Source organism: Rhinolophus ferrumequinum, chromosome 3, assembly GCF_004115265.2.
Source record: "Rhinolophus ferrumequinum isolate MPI-CBG mRhiFer1 chromosome 3, mRhiFer1_v1.p, whole genome shotgun sequence".
Lineage (NCBI taxonomy): Eukaryota > Metazoa > Chordata > Mammalia > Chiroptera > Rhinolophidae > Rhinolophus > Rhinolophus ferrumequinum.
Window position 1 is genome coordinate 67,094,779 of NC_046286.1, and position 19,958 is coordinate 67,114,736.

The window sequence follows — 19,958 nt, forward strand, 5'->3', positions numbered from 1 at the left end:
CTTGTACATCTGACACCAAAATTAAATTTGTTTAACCCTGGAGTCAAAAAGCCTTTCTAAGTATGATCCCAAACCCAGCGACTGTAAAAGAAAAGATGTATTAATCTGACAACATTAAAAACATTCTGCGTACAAAGAAAAATACAAGCAAATTTAAGACAAGTGACAAACTGGGAGAAAAATTTACAATTCATGTAATGGACAAGGTGCTAATATGAAAGAGTTTCTTTAAAACTTACTAAAAGCAAAAGAGTCACCCAGTTGAATAATGGGCATAGAAGATAAACAGTTAACAGTAAATGAAACACAAATGGCTTTAAACATATGTGAAGATTACACTCTTATTCATATTAATAAGTTGCAGATAGAAACTGCAGAAAGTGTAAATTAATACAGACTTAAAAAATGTTTAATGCACATAGCCTCTACCCAAGAATTCCATCTCTAAGGATTTATCCTATAGAGACAGTTGCATATGTGCAGATAATGTATATACGAGGTTATTCTTTACATCATTTTTCATAATAGCAGAAGAAGGAAACTGCTCAAATATTCCTTAATAAGGATTAGGTATATTTTTGTACATGTGTACAATAGAACATTAAGGAGTCATTAGAAAGATGGAGGCACCTTTTTATAGACTGATACAGAAGGACCTCCAAATATATTTAGTAGAAAAAATGTGTGTAGAATAGAGTATATAGTAAACAACACTTATGTAAAATACACATAATTGTTGTATAACAGAAAATCTCATACAGTTTATGTAAGATAGACAAGAAACTAGTCAGAGTGGTTGCCTTTTGGAAGGGGAATTGGATGGGTGGAGGATGGGGTGGGAAGGAGACTGACTTTCCACTGTATGCTGGTCTTTACTTGTTGAATGTTGTAATACATAGAAGTATAATCTATTCCAAAATAAATCATATAAAAAGACAAAAAATAGAAAATAATGTGGCATTTGTTTTCATTGCAATTTACTATACATGCCATCATCAATGATTGTCTACTTTTCTGAGTATCTGAATGCAGTGATAGACACCTATAATCCTCAAGTTTAGTTAATATATTTTTATTTTGCTAGTACTACTAAATCTTTTTCATTGCCTTAGGACTGTCATTGTGAATATCGATTTTCATTATATTCTCAAAATAGGGACATGTTAATAATAGAAGTGTTGATGATAAAGAGTTTATTATGTGTATTTTTTCAGTACATCAGTTTTTTTAAGGAAAGAGCTAAAAGTTGGATGGTTTATGTACCAAAATCATTAACTAAAATTTGAGAATGTTTCTTGTTTTTCTCAATGGGAAAGAAACAAATGAGCAAAATAATGTTTAATACTATGATATACTTAAGTGTATTGACTTACATTATTTTACCACATTTTGAGTGGTTAACTTTATAGGCAATAACTTCTATAAATTAAAAAAATGAAAGTATAATAAGGAAAATAAGGATCCAGCCAAAGAAATATTTTCAATAATATATATTACATAACACTGACTTGTAAGTTACAGTGTATTGTAAGGAGCCAATCCTTTGTTTTTATCACTAGAACACACTAAAAATTTAGGTGATGGAAATTGATGATGCTGCTCAAACTTTTCTAGATGTTTGGATCTTTAGCCTATTTCATGTTTTCAAAATTTTTCTTTCTTAATTATAAGACAGGTTCATAATCCATGGATAAACACAAGTGGACAGTAAACCAACAAAGTTCTCAAAATATATTTTGTCTGGCAGGACATTTTGGTATAATTATACACTTGGTTCAGAATTTGAAGGTGTAGATGATATTATTAGCAAATTCAACACAATTTAAATTACTCAGTGACTTCTAAATATTAAATCAAGGACTTTTTCATAATTAATAACTTAAGTAACTGTTTTCATCATTGCAAAATTTCAGAGCAGACGCCATTTCTATATACTAACTTAAGCTTCTTCCCACTGTGTATGACAGGAAATCTAATAGACGGTGTTTCTTTACTGGACTGACTCTGCATTTTTAGGATTATAATCTTCTAAATTATTTTCTTGCCAGTATTAACAGAACACTGACCTATTCAAATGTTACTCTAGTAGAATAAATAAGTTGAGTCTGAGATGGAGCTTTCCACAGAGTGGCATTTGAATGGGGACATATATAGCACTGTTGTTTTTAACAAAGGTGAACCAAAGGACAGCTGTCCAAAAGGGTAGCTAGACTTGAAATTGGTAAAATAGTTATTTCCCAGAAGTGCCCCATTGCTTAGTGCAAACACTCAATCAAAAAGGAAATAGTTGAATTTAATGTTGATGCACCAAATCAGTATAGAGATTGGGGTAGAACCCTTGCATCTGAAATCTCCATGTAAAATTAGTGGTGAAAGAATTATAAAATCAGAGAACTTGAAGATTCTTAGAGATCTTTTTGGCCAATCTCCTTCCTATAAAGATGAGGAAATTGAGAAGAAATTTGACTTACGCAAAGAACAGGATTAGGACTCCTGGCTTTTTTTCAAAAGTCCAGTATTTCCCCTCACAGGTAGGTACGGTTGAATGTGTTGGTACAGTGTTTTATCTTTATTCCCTATGATAGCTCTCTTTGAGGATTACCCCCAAACTATTGTTGAGGACCCGAAAGAAGGCTTGTGGGCCATGAAAGATAAGACTTAAAGTATAGGGGCGAGATCATATAGTTATACAGGCGCTAGTCTGGTCTTTTACAAGGCAATGAGAGGCCAGGCTTAAAGGATTTTAACAGAAGAGTGACCTAATTAGATGTGTGTTTTAAAAGTATTACTCTGGCTGCAATAAGCAGAACTTTGGAGAATCAGTGCTCACTAGGAGATCAGTTGAGAAAATGGTGTCTTATACTAGAATGATGTAGTGTAGACAGAATAAGGTAGCTGGATAAGAGTAACACTTAAGTACTTTATTAATTTTTAGAATTGGAGCACTAATCTAGCAATATTTGGTAAGTTTTTATTTGGTGTTTCTTGCTATTGTTGCTCTCTGTCATCTGGTCTTGTTATTTAATGTAATATCTGAATGTAGGGAAGTTGCAGAGTCTTAGAGTTTACATGTGTATAGTAAACATCAATGTGAATTTGTGAATATCATTTAAAATTATGTTTAATGTATACAGTGTTCATATTTAAATATTACATAAATTGATTTAGGTGTTTTGATTGGCATTTAAGTTTTATAAGTAGAAACAATTTCACATTGTATTATTTTATGATTTTTGATAAATGAGTGAATAAGATGACATTTTACAACATTTTAGGCACTTAAAACTGTTACCTTTTGTCAAATGAAATCTTGGCATCTCTGGATTTACATATCTTTCTGAATTTGTTAGGGATTAGAACTTGCAGCTCTTAATTGGAATTTGTATCACTTGTTCAGCCTTTAGTTTGCTTCTGTACCATTATCCTGCCCACCTTCCCACTGCCTTCAGTGCCTGAACCATCATCACTCTTGTCTCCCCCTCCCCCTACATCATTAAGGATGCTCCTGTCAGAATTGTGTGCTTTCCTATGAGCATCTCAGCCAGCTTACATCCCATTCATATATGCAAGTACATTTTTACTGTACATATTTTTCTTGGCCAATAACAGGAGGAAAAATCCTAAATGTTTTCAACTTGTACTGTTTTGGGTTTGCGCCATCCAAATTCTTGTGTGATTAAAAGTCATTTGTAGAGCAAAATTTTATTGCATGCATTCATTGATTTACTCAGTTGAAATATATTGAGCATTTGCCTGCTGTTTCTTATTTGTTTGCTAATACAGGGCTATTATATTTAAATAATTTATATGTGGTCTTTTGGTATGCTTTTAAGATTCACAGTGTTACCAAAATAAAAGATAATGTGATGTTGGGTTGTTAGATTTAAGGTTAGGTTTATAGGTAGTATGTTAGAAACCATTATTTTTTATTCCTACTTCCCATTTATAATAGGAATAAAGTCTGTCCATTTTAGCTTTTCTATAATTATTATCATGTGTAAATAAAGCTTTAAGTTAAAGAAAAAAGCAGCAACAAAATACTGCACTCTAGCCTGTAAATAACAGCTCTTTTCTTGATTATTGAGACATTTATAAACTGATCATTTTGTCTCATCAAATATCCTTTTGTTTCTGGAGTACCAACGTGTTTTTTTTGGATTCTAAAACTTTATAAGGACATGTTATTAGGGGAGTAATTGATGCCAACTTTATTCAAAACACCTATTTTATTTTACTGAGCGACTTCTTTGACTAAGATGCAGGATTACAGTGACCTAGTTGATTCTAGTACACCACTCCTTACAGAGGAGAAAGAGAAATGGAAATTTTGAAGGAGATGGAGTTTGTGAGGTTTGTGTTTCATAGTCCACTTTAAAAGGAAGCACTGTTTTCATTTTCATTATACTTTAAGTACAGTTGACTTCTGAAATGCAAGTGTTAAACTAGTTTGTAGAGTCATATTTTAATAAAATGGGAATATATGATTAGAAAACACAGGAGCTAACTATTTGATTCTTTTTCATCTATTAATGATTAGAGTTTTAACACTTTAAAATAGCACACACAGTTGACTATTCAACTTCTTTTACTACTTAGCTTCCAGCTCTTTCATCCTGGCCCCTGCTTCTTCACCCTGAGATACATGCCTTTGTCTCTTGTTTCAAAAATAAGAGAAAACATTAGATAACAACTTTTCAGCTTCTTGCTCCTCTACCTTTAATTTCATCTGTGATGGTGGTTATCCGTACTACCATGTCAAAGAATGAGGTGCGTTGCTCTTTCTCCAAGGCAGTCCAACTCCTGTATTCTGAATTCATCCCCCTCTAGCTCATGTGGGACTTTTATTCTGACATTTATTCTCCATCCATCTTCACTATATCCTTACATAAACCCCTTAACATATTCAAGACTTTGAATGCTAAAAGATAAAAAGTGAAGCCTTCCTACAGCCTTATAATTCCTTCTCTTCTCTTCTTTCCCTCTTTCCCTTTACAGTCATACTTCTTGGATAATTGCTACACATTTTTCTATTTCCTTTCACAAATCTAATGTAATCTTAGCTCCATTCTGTTGTTATAAGGTCAATCAGAAACTCCAACTTGCTGAGTCCAGTGATCTATTTTCAATAGTCACTACCATTCTTCTAAATATCTAACTTTACAAATCACTCTTTCTCAAAACTCTCTTCTCTCTTGGCTTCCTTACTGCTTCTCTTCCTGTCCTCATCAACTCTGACTTCTTGTCTTATTCCTTGACTTCTTTCTTCTCCTTTGCTCATCACATGAATGTTGGGGACTCCTAAAGGTCCTCTGTTTGGTCCTCTTCTTTGCACTGCAAGGGCTACCTGGATGGTCACACTCATTGTCATAACTTCATTCACCATTTATTTACATGCTGATTTCTCCCTTGTCTGGTGTCTACCTAAGGTCTCGTGCCTCTTCTCCAGATCTATATTCCCTACACCCTATTGGAAACTTACTAGATACGGGGAGTTAGGAATCAAAAGACTGTTGTAATAATCATCCTGATGAAAGATGATACACAACTAAACTCAAGAGTCTCAGAGGGAATAGAGAATCTAGGTGTTTACAAAATATAGTAAGGAGGTGGAACACAGAATCTTATATTCTATTTGATTGGGTGAGTGGGAGTGAACAAATGACTGAAGTTCTATGCTTGGTCACTTGAAGGTTTGTAGCTCCATTCATTAAGATTTGGAGTACAAGAAAATGAGCAGAACTTTCAGAGATGATGATGGGATCTTTGAACATGTAGAGTTGGAAGTATCTCTTGTATGACTATAGAGTTGCAGAGAAATCTGGTTTGAGGATAATGGACTTGAAAGGAACTCATCTATAGGTGGACATTAAATTCATAGGAGAGAACACAGCACAGAAGGTGAAAAGACGAGCTAATGTCGCAGCTTGTCATAAACACCCACATTTCCCACCCCTTCTCTGGCTGTTTCTCCACATCTTCACCCATTAACTTTGTTGTTACCATGGCAAATTACTTGACATTCTCTTAATGTGTCATGTTCTTTACCCTTTGTTTTCACATACATCGCTCAGTGTCTGAGTAGAATACCTCCTGCCCATCTGGTGAATTTTATCCTTCAAAATTTAGCTTACGTAACAGCTCGTCCAGGAAGCTGTAGTCAGGTTTAAGCATTCCTCTGTCTGTGCTCCCGTGATGAACTGTGATAGATAGCACTTACTACATTTTTTTCTGTGACTTGCATGTATAGTACCATTCCCATTAGACTGTATCTCCTATAGGCTTAAGAGGTGTGTTGGCAAGTTTAGGGCCAAATTTTCCTATTTGTTAAGGTAAATAGAACTTGTGGTAGGATGTTTTATAATTATAATGGCTCATTAAAGTACAATAAAAATAACTTAAAAATTAATGCTTGGCCATGTTAATATTTAAACATGACGTTTTAAAGGTGCACTAAGAAAATGCTTCTGAGTTCTTGATTAGACTCTGTGAGCTCACCACAGAAAAGAAACAGTAAAATTAGACAACCTATAACGGCCCCCTTCATACTGCTTGTCTTATTTTTGTAGCATAATAAAATGTAGAGAAGTGATTTCTTTATACTTTACCACTAGATGGCTGAATTACATTGCTTTTGGAGAAGAAGTAAAATCTTAATCACTTGAAGTAGCCTACCTAATACGTAGCATTTAAAAAAATGTGTCTGATATATACTCGTATGCATTTATACATATGTACATATACATGCATACATACATACACATAAATAATCTTTGTTAATTAGAATTAGAATTAGTTAATTAGAATTAATAATTGTTTCTTAAAAGCTTGTAAAAATTATAACCTTGTATGATTTTAGTTTTAATTATACGTTATATTTTGGTAAGAATATAAAAGTTCAGTACATTTTAAAATCCTATTCTTGCACAGAATAGCCACAAATGTCAACTCTCGAAGTTCCATAAACACCTTAAGTGTGAAGTTAGCTCTGTTGAGAACTAGTAACTGTTGTCAGATGGGTACATTCATCGTATCTTTAAACACAGTGTTTTATAGAGTGTCTATTCAACTAGAGTTCAAAATGAAAACGATTAATACTCTATTTCTTCATTTACATTTTAAGCTGTGAAACATTGGTTTCCAATTTTTAAATCTCCTTGATTCAACTCTTGGTCATAAGCGCACCTCTATTTTGGGCCAGGCTTCAGACATATATTAAGTTGAACTACATGAAATTGCCGCTTTTGTATCAAAAAAACAGTCAAATATTAGCAGTGACATGTAGTTCCACCTAATAACTTTTTCATTGTTTTAGTAATCTTCATGTCTTACATTCCATGTGATGTCCTGGATAGTTCCTGTTATTTGGGGGCTGATAAGCCTTCGTAAGGTAAAGGTTTGACCTTGGAGCATTGTTTCTTTAGCTTGTCCATGGGATTTTGTGAAAGATACATGCACAGAAATGCAGTCTGGCAAAATAACCTTCAGGGTAATAATAGATTTTATTTAGTAAATGCCAGTTTCCAAGTACCATTTCAGTGTAAAGGTGTATCTGTTGCACTCTGAAAAAGCAGGGTACATCTTTGAAACTGTGACATACAATACATGTCTTAAGAGAATATTTCTAGGCTTACTCCTATTTTGGTTATGTGCTAGTTGAAGTGATTGACCAAAAAGATGTTAAACCATGGGTCTCAGATCAACATTTGTAATGTATTTTTCTGCCTTGGAATAGCATTAAGATAATCTAATTTTATTTTTGGTTACTTAGTGGTAATATTAACGTTTAAAATATGTGAAATTTTAAAATAATTGGTAAATACGTTTTATATTTTAGCAAAACAGAAAAATCTGTAGTGATGTTTTTGGCTAAATTAAAAGTTGCTGTCACTGAGGCCTTGATCTGTTTCTATTCCTGTATCCTAACACCATCCATAGAGATCAGCTTCCTCCGCGGGGTGGGGAAGAAGCATGCTTATGACTTGTTTACTTTCCTGAACTCTGACAACAGATTCACCCAAACATGTTGTACTCCTTGCTGCAGGTAATCTTACCAATGTGTTTGGGGATTTTTATGTCAACCTTATTTTAAGTCTTACAGCAAAGTGTTGATTTTTAAAAGTACACAAAATTTTGTATTTGCTTTTTTAAAAAAAAAAAATTGCTAGGTTAGTGAGGTAATGTTATAACAGTTTGAAAGTACACCGTTCATGGTGTTTACTTGGTAAACTTACAGGTTAATTTAATTACGAAAGGGAGAGGTCCTCCCTGAGAAATATTTGGCTGTTTTTAATGATGGAATTAAATAATTTCTTATTTGTTCTGTTTTATTTCACTCATCAAACTAAAAGCAATGTTTGACTGTACCTCCAGATTAATAATTAGGAGATACTTCTTGGAAGAGACATCTTACTACATTTGTTGATTTGGCTATAATGCCCTGTACATTAGAAAAATAATGAATTGTTTTGAGAAAATACAATATTTCTTTTCGAGACAAAAATAGAAAACATCATTGTGGATTAAAAAAAAATTTCCTACACCCACGTTGTTCTTTATCTGTTTTGTTTTTACTCCCTGTACAGATTTGAAATGAGGCTGTTAGAATAGAACTTCATTTTGAAGGAGGTTTATAGACTTTATATGTGGCCAACTGAGTATAATATGTCTTTGAAATATTTCTCCATTTGAATTCATGAAAGGTACAAATATTTAACATAGTTTTAGTTCTTAATAGACATTGGTAGAAAACATACCAATGACGGTTATACGTTACGGAGTTTCCTAGCTTCTCCAAACAGATCTGGGATAATCTGAGAAAGATACCAATCTTTCTTATTATGAATGACCAATTTGGTTAGCCCTTTATAGTAGTAGTTTTTAATTTAGAGTTCTTCTCACTCATCAGCTCAAGCATCTCTTCTGGAAATCAGTGCCACTTGCTAGGTCACCTAAAGGACCATGATAAATAAACATTTGCCTAAGACCATGTTTGGAGATTAAATAGTATAATACATTCTATCCAGTTTAAGAATTTTGAACTTGTCCTTCATAAGGCTAAAGCAAACAATTTAAAATGACTTTGAATCTATCAAAAATTACAAATATATTTACCTATCAGTATTCTTCACATTAACGAAAGGGCACACAAATGAGGTAATCCATTATAACATTGGTCATCAAAGCAAAAGATTGGAAGCAAGGCGTATGCCCATCTAAAAGGGACTGGTTAAATAAGCTACAGTGCATCCACACAAAGAAATAATACTCTTCTCCTTGAGAGAGAGAGAGAGAGAGAGAGAGAGAGAGAGAGAGAGAAGAGGGAGGGAGGGGTATGGAAGGAAGCTCTGCATTTACTGAAATGGAAATATTTCCAGGATATATAAGTTTTTTAAAAGCAGGATACAGAGTTGTATACATTTTATGCTATCTTTTGTATAAACAGGAATGGTGGTAGATAAGTAAGTGTTTATACAAACACTGGGAGAATATGTGATAAATTAATATAAGCAGCTACCAAAAGGCATAAAGGGTTGGGAATAAACTAGGAAAAATTACATTGACTTAAATCAAGTTCAGTAATGATCTCTAGCAATGAAATATGATAGTGGCCAATACTGATTATGCCATCACATAAAAATATTGAAGTTATGGGGCCGGCCCGGTGGCTCAGGTGGTTGGAGCTCCGTGCTCCTAACTCCTAAGGCTGCCGGTTCGATTCCCACATGGGCCAGTGGGCTCTCAACCACAAGGTTGCTGTTTCAAATCCTCGAGTCCCACAAGGGATTGTGGGCAGCGCCCCCTACAACTAGCAACGGCAACTGGACCTGGAGCTGAGCTGCGCCCTCCATAACTAAGACTGAAAGGACAACAACTTGACTTGGAAAAAGATCCTGGAAGTACACACTATTCCCCGATAAAGTCCTGTTCCCCTTCCCCAATAAAATCTTTAAAAAAAAAATATTGAAGTTATGTTAAGGTCAATAATATTTGTTGACTTTGAAAAAAATAATTAGTGGCCACTTCTTCCTGATCATCCTTCATTTGGGGGAGGAATAAGTGAAGAATGGCATTTCCCATTTTCCTCTTGTTTTTTATTTAATATTTACTTTCTGTAGTATTTCCCCTCTTTGCTCTCCATTGTGTTCCCCCCGGACCTTGTTCTTCTGACAAAATTAATGAGCTTTGATTTTTAAGGTTTGAAAAGAAGTATTATGTATGGTTTCTGCTTTTTAATCCCCAAGTATTAAAATTAGCTTAGTCTGTTAAAGGATTACCATGCCATATGTAGTACAAAGTAGGAAAAAAAAAAAGTGTCATAAAGAAGACACGGATAAAGTAAGAGAGGGGGAGGTCAAGATTTTCTCTTTGGGAATGGACGGGAGGGCATAAGGAAGCCTTCCTGGAGGTAGTGGTAATTTAGAGTTGCCTACAAGATGAATTTGATCATGTAGAGACAGATGGTAGAGAAGTTAGATGAGTGACACTGAAGGTACTCTTACACTTCCATCGCACTTGCTTTTAAAATTTAATGTATCTTGAGTGAGAATTACATTTGAAAATTTTATCAAAGCGATAAATGGATATAAAGATAAAAAAGATTAGATGACAATAACTTTATGCTTTAAATCCTCTCCCCACCCCACTCTCATCACCACAATTGTTCTCAGAGCCGAATTTATGCTACTAGCCTTAGTCCATGGAGGAGCCATTATGCCCTGGAAAGAAGGGTTGCTGCATCTTTCCTCATTACAGCTTGTTCATTCTGGTTTTTTGGTTTTTGTTTTTCTCTTTGCCTAACTATACTCCGTAACATTATTTCCCTTTAATCAAATTAAACAGGAGAGGGAGGAGCTTAACCTTGGGCTGCAATTACCTGGACTGTTTGGGGTAGGAATGGGGAAAACAAAACTACACTTATATGTATCCCTGATATTTTCTATTCCATACGTTTTGCCCCTCTCCCCCTCAATCTCAAGTTTTCTTGATTAATTTAGTCTAAGAATGAGGATCGCCCTTCTCCATCTCTAAAATTTATTGCAGTGCTCTTAAGCTTCGGTAGAACTGCTAATTGTGTGGGACTAGTAGTCAGTGTAACCTGTTTAGTAGAACCCTAGACAAATAACTTTTATGGGCTCTCACACTCATTTCAGTCCTTTGGCCACTGCTATCTTGGAAGCTCAGACAGTGGGAAATGAACTGTGGAGACAGGTTCAAAGAGAGTTGAAATTATGTTGAAAAAGCTGTCTGCCAAAAACCAATGTTGAAGTCTTAGTTTTCAATTTGAAAACTATTAACATGAATTGTTGAAGAGGTCTGAGTCCAAAGAGAGATCAAGTATATGTGAAATTGCATTTTTTTAAGTTACTCTTTTTCAGTAGACCGTAACAAAAAAAACATGAAACCACAAGAGAGAATATCTCCCTGCCCTCCCCAAATTTGGGTACTTTTTTTAAAAAAAAAAAAAAAAAAAAAAAAAAAAAAAAAAAAAAAGTCAAACTGAATTAGAATGGTGAAAGAGTGAAAGATGGGTGGAAAGAAGAAAGCACACTTCAGTTCAGAGGTTTTAAGAGGGAAATCATAAACTGATAAGAAAGAGCCGTGGCTGACCTGACCTATCCATCAAGGCTCCTGGAAACCCTGGGGCCCTTGATTTGTCCATTTTTTACACTACTAAAAGACGTACAGCATTCTTAAAGTATGAAAACAAAATGCCTTACAAGTGTTACAAGAGCATTCAGAAAAATGAAAAACATGATTTCAATTAAGTTTTTTTGTACTTTTCTTTCCAGTCTTCTTCCTGTCTTCTATTTGACACTCCCTTTATAGAGAGAAAAAAGCATCACCTGTTGGCAGCTTAAGCTCAAAACAAGGCAATTCCTCTAAACTCCCAAGAACTTTCTAGTTTAATAGCTATAATAAATACAAATTGCTCTAGTGTTTAATTACATAATAACTGTAATTAACAGTACCAACTACGTCTCATTGTTGGGAGGTGATTAGTATTATAAAAATGAGTGCAGATCTGGGAGTACTTTTAAGATGATCATTTGAAGATAGATGAAATTTCAAACTCTGATGTTAGTTCTATGCATCTACATGGATCCTTTCCTCCTGTTTAAATTGCCTATTCCAACATCTCTTCAAATTTAGAAAAAGATACATTGTTTTTAAATAATTTGCTTTTTATTTAACCTTTGCTTAGTGAAGACAAAAAGCTACAAACATAGCAATCTTAAGAGACACAGAAAAAAGTATCATTTTCTGTAAATACATTTTATTATCTTCTGAGAAATTGTTTAAATAGTCACAACCCATGTTCATGCGCTATGTTTCATTTAATCACATTATTGGCCATATAAACCTATTGTCATACGTTTGCATTTCTCCTACCTGTATTTGCTGAAAGTGTCCCTAAGTGCTTGTTGTTGGCTGTTCTTTAAAAGTCACTACTTTGTCATCCTGGTGGATTCTTCAGTTACACACAGTCAGAAGTTCATAGATGCTGCCGGTAGTGATTCCAGGAAGGGTAAAGACAGTCTACTACTTCCAGAGCCCTTTTGGGGTCGTTTTTGAACTTTATATTTTTTTTATACAAAGCTCTGCTGAATCATATGCTGGCTACCAAATGATGATCTGCCTTCTGATTCACTTCCAGAAGAAAATAAATTTCTGTTGTTTTCCAGCAGTCAGTGACTTTTTGAGACGTGGATGGGGATTGGGGAATTCCATTTATTTGATCCCATGTGTTAATGCAAGAATGGAATGACACCTTGGCACGAACACTTGCATTGGGATGGCTCACAAAACAAATCCTTCGGTAGTTTTAACTCATAAATCTAAATGATGGTGCATTTTAGAAGGAAAAATACTTTGTATCTACCTAAACAGCAATGTTAGGGAGTTACACAGAAGAAGAGCTTCTTATGCTATTCTTTTGGGAAAAGCTGTATTTGAAAAAATACAGTTATATGTGACTTTTTTCTAGATTTATTGATTTTTATTCTCTGATTCCTTTTAAAATTGACTCAGTTGGATATTTATTCTTACTGAAAAAGAAATATAACCTTTTTCTATAAAGAGAAAAAAAGAGACTTCGTACCAATTCATCAATCCTATTGTGTGTTATTTTTCTTTTGTTTTGTTTTTTTTGACTCATATACTTTTTCCTAATTACCCAGATTTGACAATGACTGCATATATGATTATTTATTTTTCTACCCATTCTTTTGTCCTTTATTTCCCCCCAAATCAAAATGTACTGTGAATTGTAGAATGTCCTAATTATTGGGGACTCTTTTTCACCATCATGACTATCTGATTTTCTTGACATGTAAATAATTAATTTACCAAGTTACTGGATCTTTGTGCCACAGCTATAGCCAGTATTTTCTTTATGCTCCTTAAAGTGCACACAACACTGGTGGCCTTTTGTACATGCTGATAAATAGAAAACGCTCTTCAAACCAGGTCAGTAATATATGTGGAAAGTAATTTGGTTATAATCTAAATCCATGAGAAACTTCTAAATTTTCAAAGAGACTTCCCTTTCATCTTATATCTAATAGTTACTTAAATATATATAAAAAATGAAAATGGTACACTAAGTCAATTTCCTAGAGTGGTTTCTATTTAAAGATGAAAGGACTGAAATTAGTTCTAAGCTTGAAATGAGAATAATTTCATTTACCAACCTTGAAATGAGGAAAAATTATTCTCATTTGGAATTGAGCTGATGAAGTATCTTGCCTTTCTTGTCTTTCAGAATTTTGCTTATTAAGTAAATTATTTTTGGGTGCCTACTATGTGCAAAGTTATATGCTAGGCATGCTATAGGAATTATAAAAGATGGTTAAGAAATATTTCTTGTCATCAGAAAATTAAATCACACCCAGACTATTCAGAGTATGCAATTAACTGCTTTAGTAAGAATCATCTTTTTTAGGCTTTTATCACCAATGATTTCTGTATGTTTAATAAAATGCATCAGATATAAAGTGATACACTTTTTACTTTTAAAGCATTTATAAATTAGTTCAAATAGAAAATTTTTCTAAGATAAAAAGAAATAATTTTGACAGATTAATTCTAATGAGTTTATTTGATTAAATTAAAACATTTATAAGTTGATGAGTGTTGTTCTTTCCTTCTTTTCTTAACCCTTCTACCTCCCATCAGTTTCTAAATTGATTTGGATTGTTTTTAAACAATATTTGTTTTTAGTGTCTTAGAAAAGACAATACATATGGCCATTCAGTAATTACATTGCCTAGCCCCCAAGTTGTGATGAACAGATACGATTATTTAGCTCAACCGAAATATTAAAAAATTACTCTGTGTATTTGGTGTTTGTTTTCTGAAAATGTTTATATTTACCTTCATTCTTGAAGGATATTTTCTGTAGAGATAGTAGTCTAGATTATTGGTTATTTTCTGCAGTATCTTCTGTTTTCTCTTGTTTTATGTTGAGAAGTCAGTCAGTTGTCAGTCTAATTGTTCTTTAAAGGGTAATCTATTTTGTTCAGACGACTGTGAAAATTTTCTGTCTTTGGTTTTTCAGCCTTTTATTATGATGTCTCTTTGTGTAGTTTTCTTTTTCTTTATCCCCTTTGGGATTTGCAGGGCTTAATACCATTGATTGATTTTTGGAAAACTCTGAGCCATTGTCTTTAAAAAATATTGTTTCTTCCCTTTTTCTTCTCTCTTTTTGGAATTTCAGTTACACATATTTTACAATACATATTTACTGATCCTTTTTTATCTCTTACTCTCCTTTCAATAGTTTCTCTTCTGTGTTCCATCAGTTTTCTTATATGACTTCTGACCTCTTTTCTAATTCTCTCTTTAGCTGTGTCTAATCTTCTTTTAAACCTATTCATTTAAACTCTTAATTATGGTTACTATATCCAGATCTAGAATTCCATTTAGTTCATTTTATATTTTCCAGTTCTCTGACAAAATCTTGATTTTTATTTTGTAGCTCCTTGCATTTATTATGCATAGTTTTTTGTGTGTTTTTTTAAGTCTGTCTCATCATGTCATAGAAGACCCTGTGGATCTGTTTCTATCACCTATTTTTCCCTCCTGGTTTTTTGGTTTTATTTTGTTTTCATGTTATTTCGCCTCTTTATGTATCTGATGGTTTTTTATTAATAACAGCTATTGTTTAGTTTAACAGTTACAGAAAAATTTTGAGGCCTAAATTGATGATAACTTTCTACAGAGAGAACTTAACCTTTGCTTCTGGCAAGCAGCCAGGGCACTAGCAATCTTGGATCACCTTTAATTCATTTTTCAAAGATGGAAATGATTTGAAGTTGTGCTTCAGGCCTTTAAGAACTGTATTATGTCTGCTTCACACTTCTTTGCTGTAGCCCTTTAGGTGGCCACATAAATCATGGAGGGTTTGTTAGCTTCTAACCTATCTTGGCAGTCACTGGACTGCTCCAAGCTGTTTGAGGTTTCCTAGGATTTCATTTACCTCTTTTGGATTCACATTGCTCCTAATTCCAGGAAGAGGAGCCAGATTTCAGGCTCACCTCTCTGGGTTTCCTCATCTTTTCCCCTTAAATTTTCATTGACTTTGGCTCCCCAGTGCTTTTAAGCTTATATATTTAAAACTTTGTCCAATTTTTCTAGTTACTCTCTTGGTTAAAATTGCATAGTCCTCTACTGTCAGCAGCAGGAGATCAAGTTCCTCAACATTTTAAAAATAAAAACATGTTCCAAATTCCAGTTTAAGATTATATATATACGTATATATATATACACGTATATACGTGTGTATATATATATATATGTAATCCATTGCTTATTAAATTTCCACTTTTATAGGTACAATAAGCAAAGTAATTACCCTGAATATCATGATAGTCACCCTAAGTACTATAGGAAAGAATATGGTAGGAAATTACATATCTAAAGAAGGCCTTTGGAGTTTTGAGCTATTCATATTGCATATTGATCAAATATATGTAGCAATGCATTACCTCTTTTGCTATGAGGAAGCACACCTGCTGTGTGCTAAGTTTTATTTTTTCATTGGAAATTTTTTTTAAAAGGACAAAGCATGAGAAATGAGTTTTATTAAGTTGTGTTATGTTTGAGATAGCCATTTGGTGTCCTAGAGGAGATGTTGTACAGATAGATTAGAGGTAAAAATATGGATTAGAGATAAAAATCTCTTGATTATTAGCACATAGATGGTACTGGACTCCACAAAGGGAAGGGAAGAAAAACCCTCGGCTGAGAGAGGGACAATTCAACTTTAGAGTTCCTTCTGGCAGAGGAGTTGAGAAGGTCAGGTAAGACAAGGAGAAGAGGAAAACAATAAAATTAAGGGAGGATGGTGTCCTGGAGCTAAGGAAAAAGAGTAACAACCTTTTGAGCTGTCAGGTAATATGTGGACAGTTCATTACTTGGCCATTGGAATAGCAGTGTGGAGGCCGCAGCTGACATTGTCCACAACAAATTTTTCCTCTCTTCGGTAAGAATGCTAGTTTGAAAGGAGAATGGGAAGTGAGGAAGTGACTATGGCCAGTGTAAACAACTCTTTATTGGTTTTGCTGTGAAGTGGAGAGAGAAAGGGAGTGGTAGTTAGAGGAGGATGTGGAATCAAAAGAGATTATCTCAGGCCCCCTCCCGTGAGTGGGGTGTGAGCTGAAGGGGAAGAAAATAATGGTGTGTAAATGTACTTTTTTAATTCAAAAGAGGGTTCCAAGATGACAGGCTTAAGTTAAACTGAGTTTGAAGCCACATAATTGGTGTACTTGGGAGTAAATTACCTAGCTGCTATTATCTGATAGAAATAATTCCTATTCCTACAATTGTTGCAAATACAAAATTAAATAAATGTATGTGTAGTACCCAATTCATAGTAAGTAATAAATATACTGTAGTTATTGGTTGTGTTGTTGTTATCTTTAAATTCTGAAAAGGGTCTACGTTCAGAAACAAATAATCATTCCTATTTCTAGGGTTGTCGAGAATGTTAAATTAGAAATGTATATAAAGTGCCTGACTCATTCTAAGTGGTCAGTACACTTTGCGTATTGGGTTTTTTTTTGTTTATTTTTAAGTTACGTTTAGAATCTTAAAATCATCTGTGTTCAGAAACAATTAAGAACTGTTTGTGGATAGAGGTGTATTTCTCAGCGATAGCTAAGCCCTGAAGAGTGAGGTACTGTTTCTGTACCTTCCTTGCCCCAAATCCAGCCGTACGAGATGGTTTGTTTGCTGTTTGCCAGTGTGCTTCATCGTGTATCATACCTCAGTGGATCGGCTTGAAGATCTTGCGCTTCCCACCCCCACTCCCATGTATCCCATCCTCATTGTCTGCCAAAGCCAACTCACCTTTCACACTCCAGCTCAAGGGTCACCCCCTCCCTGAGCCTTTTCCCAACATTTCTTCTGTCCCACATGATTCTGATTGACCCCCACCCTCCATCCTCTGTGCCTTCATTTTAGCCTGTTATTACCCTACCACTCTTCTTTGGACTTGTTGATTCACAGATCACTCTCTCCCTACTGGCTTATCTCTAAAAGTGGTGAACATTCATCTTTTTATTTCATCCCCAGCACATTACTTGACCCATAGGAGGTGTTCAATAAGCAATTGCTGAACAAATTAATAAATGTGTGAATGAACTATTGATATAATTGTCACCACTGTTATGGTTTTGCATATTTTAATGTTTTAATCATTTGTTTGTTAATTACTTGCCAAGATTATTATTTTACAAAGAATACAAGTCAGAAAATCAAATAAATGTGTGTTTTTTTGCTTTGGCTTAGAAGAACATTGTTTTGTGAAATGGGTTTGAGACCAGGAATTACAAATAGACACTGTTCCAAAAGGTCATTTATACTTTGGTTGTCAGAAATTTGGAATATACTTTCTAAAACAAGTCATGCTGTGCAAGCATTAGTGGTGGTAAAGATGATTGTTATCATAATAATCAGATTTCAGACCTGTACTTACAAAATACTATTTTAAATCATAATATGTAACTCGAGAAGTAGCTTTTGCGGGGGGACCTGGAAGAGAGAAGGGACATAACAGGAAGAAAAAGCAAGAAGACAGTTTATTCTACATTTGATTTGATTGTATTTTCCCTTACAGATCCTCTGTACCCCTCTGCTTTCCTCTGCTGTTTTCTATTCTCTTTTTTATTGTAAGATTATTCCAGAACTCTTAAATTTTTAGTTTTCCTCCCACTGTAGGAACAGTAGGGCTGTGTTAGGCAGTTAGGGTGCCGTGAGCAGCCTTGGGACAATAATTCGTATGAACGTGTAATTTCTAAGTCTCATGTTTTGATGAGATGAGATGTGCTTCAAGAGCTGCCTTTAAATCCATTTCCTACATACAGAGAAATCCGAGGATGAGAGTTTTCTGACTTGCTTTGTTTAGTGGTGAGGATTTTGTTGATAGCCAACCAGATGAAGGCTGACGCTATCTTACAGGAGAAGTTATGTCCTGGAAACATTGTGAGGAAGAAAGAGAACTAGGTTCTTGTCCTAACACTGTCACTTTCACCCAAATCCTGTATGAATTTAAACAAATGTTGGGCTTCAATTTTTTCCATCTGTAAATCAAGGTAATTGAGCTAGTTAAGCATTTCCTAACCTTTTGTCAATTTGTGAACCCTTTCATAAATTCAGTGATTCCCTCATAGAAATTTTGCAAATTATTTTTTTATTTTGTATGGTCTATGATGTCATTTTAAGTTAAAAATTATATCCATACATTGTTAAAGATTATATTATAAGCTCATTTTAATATAATCCTTAGTAATATTTATACTTGATCAGAAAATTTTTCCATATTTTTTATTTAACAGGTCATATATTCTGTTCAGTTACAAAAGAAAAAATTATTTGTTGAGACATTTTTAAGTCTTGTATTTATTTTTTGATGCTAAGGCATCAAAAATAGTCAACAACTATTTTCATCTCGATGTATGGAATTCTTGCACTTTGCCCTGTAGGAAAATCTACTTTGTTCCTGTTTGGTTTCTAAGTGATGAGATAAGAAAGAATGTTGCAGGATTCTACTTGCAAGCACAATCTCTCCTGGCAGGTGTGGATAACCAGTTAGGATACAATCATCTTTATATTGTTTTCTTTAACTTTTTTTTTTTTGCAAAATACCAGAGATACCTTAATTTGTTATATAAGACATTTATTCCAATGAATGCAGTTCACAGATAAAATTTATTTTGGAGTGAACCTGTAGAATTAGTAATTTTTACATTCTTCTGTAATTTGCTAAAGTTCAAAATTTGTGATCTTATGCTTTCTATCTTTTTTCAGTAGTTCATCATCTGGATAAATTAAACACAATATATACTAAAAATAACTAAAACACTATATGAGTCAAAACCACAGCCCCTACAGTGTCCATCTGAATGATAAACTGACTGTGTTAATTGTGTTGGAGGCTGCTAATTACCACTCACTTGAAATACACATCGAGGCTCTCAAAATTTTGTTTTAAAGGGCTACAAAATTAAAACTTAAAAAAAAAAAAAAAAAGGAAGAAATTGGTACATTTGGCTTCAACAACCTGAAACTGAAATACCTGCACCTACCTGGTTGGGTCATGTCGTAAAATAATGAAAACATGGAAGGTGTCTTCTACCTGGGTGATTTTTGGACAGTAGAAAAGAATATTCTAGTGATGTGTTATGAGCAGACAGGCAGTCTGAACAGTCAGCTTCATTCACATGGAGTGTTCCATCCAAGCAACAGTGACAGGAACAATGCGTGAAGGTGTATGTGCTCCATACAACCAGACACAGGTCGGGGGATCCCCTTGACCTTCTCTTTTCCTAGACATACTACTTTTTTTTTAATGATTTATTTACTGCTGATTTATAAATTTTTTGTTTTAGATAATTCCTAGGTTTACAGATAAGTAACGGACATAATATGGAGATATCCTGTATACCCTTTATCCAGTT

At 34.1% G+C, this 19,958-nt stretch overlaps 2 protein-coding genes across 3 annotated transcripts in view; one reads left to right on the top strand and one right to left on the bottom strand.

Annotated features, from left to right (window-relative positions):
- COL10A1 (collagen type X alpha 1 chain) overlaps positions 1–12,670 on the bottom strand; it is a 35,505-nt gene extending 22,835 nt beyond the window's left edge. Inside the window, exon 1 of the mRNA XM_033102679.1 lies at positions 12,391–12,670. The gene's annotated coding sequence lies outside the window, so the exon portion shown is untranslated. The remainder of the gene's footprint in view (positions 1–12,390) is intronic.
- Positions 1–19,958, top strand: part of NT5DC1 (5'-nucleotidase domain containing 1) — a 124,903-nt gene that overhangs the window by 39,661 nt on the left and 65,284 nt on the right. The gene's annotated exons all lie outside the window — the stretch shown is intronic.